Source organism: Mus caroli, unplaced genomic scaffold (assembly GCF_978045245.1).
Source record: "Mus caroli unplaced genomic scaffold, Mus_caroli_1 scaffold_4, whole genome shotgun sequence".
Taxonomy (NCBI): Eukaryota; Metazoa; Chordata; class Mammalia; order Rodentia; family Muridae; genus Mus; species Mus caroli.
The window spans coordinates 15,552,979-15,562,951 of NW_028227259.1; the positions used below are offsets into that span (position 1 = coordinate 15,552,979).

The window sequence follows — 9,973 nt, forward strand, 5'->3', positions numbered from 1 at the left end:
CTAAACAGGGTCTATCATTCCTTCTTCTGGCCTCTGAGTTTACCACACTCAGGAAGGGCTGCAGACATACAGTAGGAAATAAAACCATTCACGTAAATAACTATATCTCTAAACAGCACAAAAACAAACAAACAAACAAAAAAAACAACCAAACAAACAAAAAACCACAGCAAATGTATGTTCAAGAACAACATGATCTACCAAATGATATTTCAAAGCCTGACTTAGAAAGACATTATCTCTATTGTGTGGTTGTCACTGATGCTGTAGTGCAAGCAAATCTGAGGCACATGGCTCTCGCCTTCCTGATTTAATTTCTATTCCCTTGGGAATGTTTTTATTTCCTCAGCAGCATAGGAGCAATGACTGTATATTAATCAATATCTGGTCCACAGTGTCAGTCAAGTATGTGTGTGAAAGAGTACTATATTTTAGGTGTAAGAGAATATATAGCAGCATGAATACAGTGTGGAACTGATTGCACCATAAAGTGTTTTTCCCAGGAGTAAGCCACATATATCCACAAGAGACCACCTTCTTGTATACCCCTTGGTGACATTGACTTCACTCTGTAGCCCAGGCTGCCTAACACTTACAGAGATCCATTTCTGGCTGTGGGTTCTAGGTTTACAGGAGGAGAGAGGAAACCTGAATAAGGAAGATGGTCTCAAGAGTCAAGAGTTGTAATTCAATTTTTATTTATAAGAAATACAATGTTTAATAAACAAGCTTTAAAAATACAATTACTAAAATGAGATAAAAGAAAAATCCAACCATGAAAACTAAACAAAAACATAACTTCAGCAAAACCTAAATAAAGAATAAAACAATAAAGAGCAAAACACGTTAACTGAAAATTATTGTACATCAGCACCTGTTCACTGCATATAAAGTAGTACAGTCCTATAGCCTGTATCTCCTGTTGGACTGCTGTTGGCAGGGCAGTCACCTCACTGGTCTCTCAAGAGGTGTTGCCAGAACAGGAAAGGGAATAACACCCTGAATTAGCTGGCTCACTGGCTTCCTCCTATTCACACAGAGGAAATGTACAGAGTGTAATAAGATTCATCCAAGGTGGATTATGGATGTTCAGGATGGAGTTCAGCAGGGGGCTCCTGAGGTGGAAACTCATTCTGCAGGAGGCTCTCTTCCTGGGCTGTGAACATTTCAGATCTTGCTGGAGTCTCGGAGTCCTAGGAGAGGAAGGCAGGTCTTAAGACACAGACTTGATGGAGACCTAAATATCAGCTGTCAGACTACTGACTCCTACCACCTCAACAGGACAGTTAATACTGATCTATTATCTGAAACCATTGCTGTTATATTCATGCAGGGCAAAATGTCAAACAACGCTCACAAACACATGAACTGGCAAGCTGTCACTCAGACTTCTATGCTTGCAAACTAAGAATTGGGCAATAGGAAGAGACCTCATTGGATTGCAAGAAGAAAGGAGAAGCCCACCTGCCCCCCAGATTAATGACCATGAGAAGCATTCATTTGATATTTGCATTCGATTTTAACCCTGGAAGGCTCTTCTCACCTCAAGTCACATGACCCTTGCATCACCTCTGTCCCAGGACCTAGATGCTGCTCATAGCTCTGCATACCATCCCACTTATCATGAACACATGCAGAAATGTGGCATGTTATTCATCTGTCACCCTTTCTAGACTTCAGATTAAAGCAGAGAGCAAGATACACTTGCCAATGATTTAGTTTCTGACAAGAGGCTATCTTCCCAGAATATGTGTGTATAAAAAGAGCAATGAACAACTACATTCCATGAGGTGGGTAGCTGTGGGAGTGTGGATTAGAAAGGTGGTAGAGGAAAGCAAAGATGAATCTAATGGGGCAAATGGTATCAGACATTATTGGCTTGACTGAGCTGCTTGTCCCTACCTGAACTTGTTGGGTCTCATGGTTGCTGGTCTGTTCCTGTTCGTCTTTACCATTCAGGTTCAAGTCAACCAAATATTTCTCAATGAGAGCCCAATCAATCTGTACATCCTCGATCTCCTGCTTCAGTGTCACAGACATCTTAATACGATTCTTCTCCATCATGAGCCGGCTATGTAGGTTTCTGGAAACAACCTCTGCATAGTAAGATCCTGCAGCCTCCTCCTCTCATTCTTATGTATAGGCCCATTATCCCCACCAGGACCCTGGTTCCCATGAAGACCTTATACAATCCCGCTCAATATATCCATGACAGCTGCACAAACAGTAAAAAGCCATTTCAGGGAAGAAGAAATTATTGCCACAGCCCTAACACTAATAAGGGTCCATGTCTCTCCAAAAGAAAGAGGGGTCTCCATCTATCCATGACTGCCCAATGCACTAGGGCAATATCAATTAGTAGGGGGCAAATACCATCAGAGTAGATCAGCAGATTCAAAGGGAGGGCATTCTATCCTTGTGTTATGTCACACTCAGCTCTCTAAAACACTGCCTGAGAACCAAGCTCTCATTACTGCATAATAAACATGCACAATCACTCTTCTATTGAGAGGCTTCTAAGGATGCCTGGACAATGCTGGGAGGGGTAACTGTCTCTTACAGATTTATGAAAATTGAGTCCTTATCCCATGACACAATGATGGCTAAAAGCAGAAGGGGTAGAACCAGAAATGCAGACTATCCAGTCCAGAAACCAAGGAAGGCAGAAATTGCCATTCCACTGTTGATTGGATTGCTAACTGGTACTTACAAATAGAAGTTTATCTCCTTCCTGAGCTCCTGGATGTTCTCTTGGGCCTCAATTATCTCCAACTGTACGTTGTTCACAGAGGATATGATCTGCCTCTTCTTTAATGAGAGTTGTTCATAAAATGGATTTATCTTCTCCAAGGGCCTGGTCATAGGAAGTCAGAACTCCATGAACATGGGCATTTAGGAACACATTTCTCAGGCTGAGTGCTGGACTACCCCAGGCATGGAAAGTACATTCTGGATTCTATATACTGGGAGGATCTTCAACTTTGAAAATTTGTTATCCTGGTACAGGACAGCAGAAGCTAAGCATGAATATGAAGGGTTCCTGGCTCCCTGTGTTCACTCAGTAGGGTTAGATATTTCAGTCTAACCAGCTCTGTTCTCAAGAGCCTAGGGCACAGATCTTTGCCCACCAGAGACCTGTGATTATATTTTTCCTGTTTTCCCAACTGGGGTGGTAAATCCTGAATAACTTATAATAGAGAAACAGACATGACACATAATCCTGGAGACATCAGGATCATGCTATCTCCACAGCTTTATAATATGCCCAAGGGATACAAGGGTATGGACAATTGTGACCACATAGGCAAAGAACAGTGTTGAATAAAGTGGGGGCTCTGAGACTTCAGCACTAACATCAGCTTGACATTGTTATGATGATAAATCCTCAATCCAAAACACAGACCCTATAAGTTCCCAAGTTTGGAGGAAAAATTAAACGTACAAAACTCATGCACATGTAGGACATGTGAACACACAGACTCACAGACTTGAAAACACACACACACAAAGAGGAGAAAAGGAAACAGTCAGAGAATGAGAGACAGAGACAGAAACCGAGAGCACAATGAGATGCCAAAGAAATGTATACAACATTACTATCTCGCAGCATAAGGCAACAAAGAGGAACAGGAATGAGCCCCAGGCCTCCTATACATGCACTGAGAAGTACAATGTGGGACCAGCCCCCGAGAGATAATATGAGGAGCTTCCAAGCACTCAGTCACCTGTCAGGCAAGTATAAACACTCACCATAAACTCATATTACCTAGGACCTCACAAAGCCACATCCTGTCAAGTGCTTTCCAAGTGCATGCTAGGAACTCACTCTCCACTGCCTCTATCCCTGAATTCTTCACTCAGAATACAAGTATTTCTTTTCTACTGGAGGATGCAGAAGAAGAGTCCATTTCTCATCTCCCTCCTGACCAAGCTTCAGGTTCTGCCTCTCCACCATGAAGTATTCATGGATATGAGGCTGGGCATAGGGACGATGTGGTGTTACAGCTTTATAGGACCCACCTCCTTCAAAGGATAAGTTGAGGCTGACATTGAAGACCCCATACTGACACCACAGGGTTTGAAGCAATGAGTACCTCTTTTTCATGGATCTCTCTGTGAAAGTGATCAGGCGATCTCTCTGCTCATTTCTCTTCTGGGTAATGAGGTGCAGCTCTGTGGTCAGCCTCTCCATTTCCATTTTGAACTCTTTCTCGCTTAAGTCAGGTACAGTGAGTGATATCGTTCTGGGAGCCCCTGTAGGTAGAAGAACACAAGAATAATTTCAAGTGAGAATGCAGAGTGTTGGTAGATCATCAAGAAAGAAAACCTGCCTGGAAACTACTGACACTTGAAGGAGTTTGGTCTGGGCTTGAGATGCCACCACTTTGGGTCTCAGTTCTACCAGTACTCTAGAGAGACAAGGAGATGTAAACAGCCAGGTGTTTCCTCTGTCTCCCCAAACATGCTTATTATTACCAGAGAGATGGCTTACTCAGGATGATTATCAACTGAAGAGAGTGCAATTTGGTTTCAGAGCCATCATTCCCATGGTTTCAGAAGTCAGATGGTAAAATCAGTATTCTCAAGTACTTTAGTGCTTGGAGATCCTTAGATCTCCTACCCAGTTATGCTAGGCCTAGGATGTGGGCTTCAAAAGTCATGCAGTGTGAGAACATGGTCAAAATACTATCAATTCCCCCTACTGAAACACCAAACACCCAAGAAGTAGCAAGAGGATTCCATCTCTGTCTGGGTGTATCTACTCTGACAGGTCTGTGGTTACAGTATAGAAATACCTGCCACTAAACTGGTGATAAAGAAAGATAAAGTGGGAACTGCCATGGACAGGAGGTCAGAGTCTTTCTGAGAACATGAGGTCATGGCCTGGAGCACAATTCTCTCCATCATTCTACTCCCAAATAGCCACTGAAGCTAAAGAACACTAGGAGTGAAATACATTCATGCCCTTCCCTAAAAGGGCATAGGTTAGACACTCTGTGACTTCAGATGGTCTCCTTCTGTCCCCATGTAATACCCACAATACTCAGAGAATGTAAATACTTGGAGTTCTTAGCATAAGAGTTTTGGCCTTGCCAACTCATGCTTAGGGGATGGAGAAAGAAATGTTCTGAAATCTTGATGTTCAAGAATTTTGATAATTATTGAATTTCTTTTGCTACCCAGAGACTCCGGTTTCTGATCCACATTACTAGAAAGGCCATCTCAGACCACCCCTTCCAGAGAGCTCAATATCCACTTCCCAAGACTTACTCCACATTCTGCAAGTCCACCTTCTTCTTCCTTCTTTACTCTCTGATGGAAGGCCAGCATCTGTCCTCCTCTCTCTGGCCTCTCTCCTATTCACACTGGCTCTTCCAAAAAGATTGCGGAGCCGAGAAAACATGTCGACCAACCTAGTGGCTCGACACTGAGTGAGAATCCTAAGTGAGCTTGTTGCTACAACACTGGTGACATCACAGGACATGCCAAGAACTTCAGGGTTTGCTGATGTCATAGGCTACAACCATTGACTCCCTGCTAATGTTCTGCCTGTACTGACAGGAAGCTGAGGTGTAACCTGCCAGTATAGCTACTTACATTTTGTTCTCTGTCCAGCCCTTATTTCAGATTGTTGCTGTAATATGCTTGCCAATCACTGACATAGAAAAATAACTTGACTCAGAGCAAGGTCATGGTGATCAGATCCTGCTGTTTTCTGCATGACATTTGTTAATCTTACATGTTCCACAAACAGATACCCTTTCCTGGGTACTCTCCTGGGACACAGCCATTGAGCACATCCTCCTTCCAAAGCCAGGGTTTGTCCAGTCTTGATTGGCATTGCCTAAGTAATTCCTATGTATCAATCTGAGTGTTTCCTTTCCAAACCCCTCTCAGAAATGTCTCATCCTACCTTAAAATTTCCTCAATCAGCAAATGAACCATTAAAAACTACTGAGAAATCACACCAGTTTGTATATGCTGAGGTCTTGCGTGCTGAGCCATGGCTCCAGACATCTGTCTTTGTTAACTTTTAAAGAAAAACAAAACAAAATAAAAACAAAACCAAACCACAGGGAGTGCATATGAAGTGGTCAGTTCTGATCAGGCCATTTTAGATATAACAGTGCATAGTGACTCTGAATTGAATTGGTCCTATATAGAGCTTTGTGGAACATTGTTTACCTGAGTTCAGTGTTTCTGTGGTTTGTTGGGTGAACCCTGGACAGGAAAGCTTCCTTTCAGCAGCACATAGGACATTGAGCCGAGGTCAGGAATGGTGACATCTTGCTGTAAATTATGTTACCAGAAGAATGAGGGATTTATCCCTTGTGATAAGGATCAGTTGTCTCCTTGGTGCTTTTTAGGTCCCTGTTGGCCATGTGCAACAGGTTCAAAAGCCCAGTTCTGATGTATTTGGGATCCTTGTATGCCCATGATGATGTACTCAGACATGCCTAGAAACAACCAGAGCACTGTCAGAAAGCATGATAATATAAGGGAGGGAACATTACTGACTTCTGTTGCAGGATATTTGATCTCAAAGTAAACTCCAAGATTGTGCTATTTTCTGAAAAAAAAACCCCAAAACAAAAAACAAAACAAAAACATAAACAAACAAACAATACCCTTTTTATGGTGTAGCTCATAACTAGCACAGACTTTTAACCCAAGAGCTTTCTCAATGCTGTACTTTCTTGTCTGTCTCAGGTGTAGCACACACCTTTATTGCAAGACAAAATATAGTCAACTCCAGGTCAAGAGGCAGAAGAATTAACCAGTTGAAAGGGAATGAAAATAACTAAACCAAAGGAAGGTCTTTAAGTTCAAGGACATTTAAGACAGTGGGGAAATGGATAAAGAATGTGTTCCTTCTAAGAGGTCAGCAGAGTAGGAAGGTCAGCTGGGTGCTTTTCCTGACTCTCTGAGCTGGCTCCTGAGTCTGCATTTGTAAAATGAAATGCCTGGCATATATGTGTGTGTGTGTGTGTGTGTGTGTGTGTGTGTGTGTGTGTGTGTGTTTGTGTCTGTTTTAAATTTCTTTATTAATTATTCCTTTTGATTACATCTCACATGATATACCTCTTCCTGGTTACCCCTACACCAAACCTTGAAACCATATCTGCCCTCTCCTCCTCCCCTTTGCCTGGCTGAGGGTGCTCCTCAACCCACTCACCCTTTCTTTCCCTACTGCTTTAACAACCCTCTACACTAGGGCATCAAAACTCTCCAGGACCAAGGACCTCCCCTCCCATTGCTTTCAACAAGGCCATCCTCTGTGACAATGTATCTGAAGCTATAGATCCCTCCTTACACACTCCTGGGTTTGTGGTCTAGTCTCTGGTAGCACTGGGTGGATGGTCCTTCCAGCAGATGTTGTTCTTCCAATAGATTTGGAATCTCTCTCTGCACTTCCAGCTTTTCCCCAAGATTCCCTAAGGAGTTCCGTGAGCTCAGTCTAATGGTTGGTTCCAACTGTCAGTTGCTGGCCAGACTTCCAAAAGAACTGTCACTAGAGATTCCTGTCCCCAAGTGCCTCTTGACCACAGGAACAGTGTCTAGTTTTGTTACTGCCGACAGGATGGATTCCCAGGTAGGGCAGTCCCTGGATGTCCCTGCCTTCAGTCTCTTCTCCATTTCTTGTCCCTGTTCATCCTTTGCTCAGGAACATTTCTTGGTTAAAAACTTTGAGAGGGGTAGGTGTAACCAACCCTTGACAGAGGGCAATGGGTGGAGTAGGTGTGGGGTGGGGTGGGCAGAAGAACACCTATCCACTGGAGGTGGTCCCTACAGGTTTTATCCTCCCCTTCTCTGAGCATTTCGTCTAAAGTCATCTCCTTTGGGTCTTGGAAGGCTCATGTTTCCCTGATGTCTGAGACCCTCAAGAGGCTATCCTCTGTTCCTCAGCCCCAACCCCTACATATTTTTGTCTGACTTTCTGACCATCAGTACCTCTCTCCCAACACTTACAAATGCTGCCCCCCTTATTTCCTCCCCCTACACTTTCCCTTGCAGTTTCCCACTATACCTCCACCTACCATGATCATCTGTTCTCCCCTTAATGCAGGACTGAAGCATACATATACTGGTCTTCCTTCTAAGAACCATATGCTCTGTGGGTTGTATCATGGGCAGTGTGAGCTTTTTGGTTAACATCCACTTATCAGTGGGTACATACATGGCTGTTCTTTTGGGTCTGGGTTACCTTACTCAGGATGACAGTTTCTAGTTTCCTTCCAATTGCCTGTGAATTGTATGAAGTCATTGTTCTTCATCGCTGAGTAGTACTCTATTCTGTTAATATACCACATTTTCTGTATCCATTCTTGGTTGAGAGACATCTGGGTTGATTCCAGCTTCTGGCTATCATAAATTAGTCTGGTATAAACATAGGGAAACATGTGTCCTTGTTATGTTTTGGAATATTTTTGAAATATGCACAGTAGAGGTATAGCTGGGTTTTGGTAAAACTATTTGTAATTTTCTCAGGAACCCCCAGATTGTTCCACCAGCAATGGAGGAGTGTTTCTCTTTCTCCACAGCCTGTCTAACATCTGCTGTCACCTTCAGTTTTGATTTTAGCCATTCTGATTGGTATGAGGTGTAATATCAAGATTGTTTTGCTTTGTATTTCCCTAGTGACTAAGGATGTTTAACATTTCTATAAGTATTTATCAGGCATTTGATATTTGTCCATTTGAGTCTCTGTTTGGCTCTGTACACCAATTTATAATAAGGTTATTTAGTTCCCTGGAGTATATTTTTGGTTGAGAGACTTTTTTTTTTAACTTAGAAATTTTTAATTATTCTTATTCTGTGTCTGTAGGTGGTTTTTTTTTTTTTCTGTTTACCACATGTATGCAAAGACAGAAGAAGGCATCAGATCCTCCAGCACTGGAGTTGTTGACATTTGTTAGCTGCTACATGAGTGCTGGGAGGTTGGGAGACTTCTAATGACAGCTTCTATTTCCTTGGTGGTTCTGGGGTTGTTGACCATGATCATTCTTTTCTCCCCTTAATGAAGGATGGAGCATCCATACCCAGATCTTCCTTCTAAGCACCATAGGTTCTGTGTGTTGTATCAAGGGCATTGTGAGCTTTTAGGTTAATATCCACTTATCAGTTAATACATACATGTCTGTTATTTTGTGTCTGAGTTACCATACTCAGGATAATATTTTTTAGTTTCCTTCCAATTGCCTGCAAATTGTATGAAGTCATTGTTTTTAGTCACCGAGTAGCACTCCATTCAGTAAATTTACTGCAATTTCTGTATCCATTTTCTGTTGAGGGACATTTGAGTTGTTGTCAGCTTCTGGCTATTATAAATAAGTCTGCTATAAACATAGTGGAGCATGTGTCCTGGTTATGTGTTGGAATATTTTTTGGGTATATGCCCAGTAGAGGTATAGCTGGGACTTAATGTAAAACTATTTCCAATTTTCTCAGGAACCACCAGATTGATTTCCAAAGTGGTTTTACCAGCTTGCTGTCCCACCAGCAATGGAGGAGTGTTTCTCTTTCTCAATGGCCTGTACAATATCTGCTGTCACCTTCATATTTAATCTTAGCCAATCTGATTGGTATGAGATAGAATCCCAAGATTGTTTTGATTCGTATTTCCCTAATGACTAAGGATGTTGAACATTTAAGTGTTTCTCAGCCATTTGAGATTCCTCCATTGAAGAGTCTGTTTGGCTCTTTATTCCAATTTGTTTGTTTGGTTTTGGTTTTTGTTTTGTATTTTTTTCTTTTTCCAGACAGGGTTTCTCTGTATAGCCCTGGCTGTACTGGAACTCAGTTCGTAGACCAGGCTGGCCTCGAACTGAGAATTCTGCCTGCCTCTGCCTCCTGAGTACTGGGATTAAAGGAATGCCCCACCAAGCCCAGGTTTACTCCACTTTTTAATAGGGTTTTTTACTTCTCTGGAGTCAAACTTCTTGAGTTTTTTGTATATTTTATATATAAGGCC

At 42.3% G+C, this 9,973-nt stretch overlaps 1 pseudogene; it reads right to left on the reverse strand.

Moving 5' to 3' along the window:
• Positions 1-1,031: 1,031 nt before the first annotated feature.
• On the reverse strand, positions 1,032-5,404 carry LOC147004940 (disks large homolog 5-like; annotated as a pseudogene).
• Between the last annotated feature and the right edge of the window lie 4,569 nt (positions 5,405-9,973).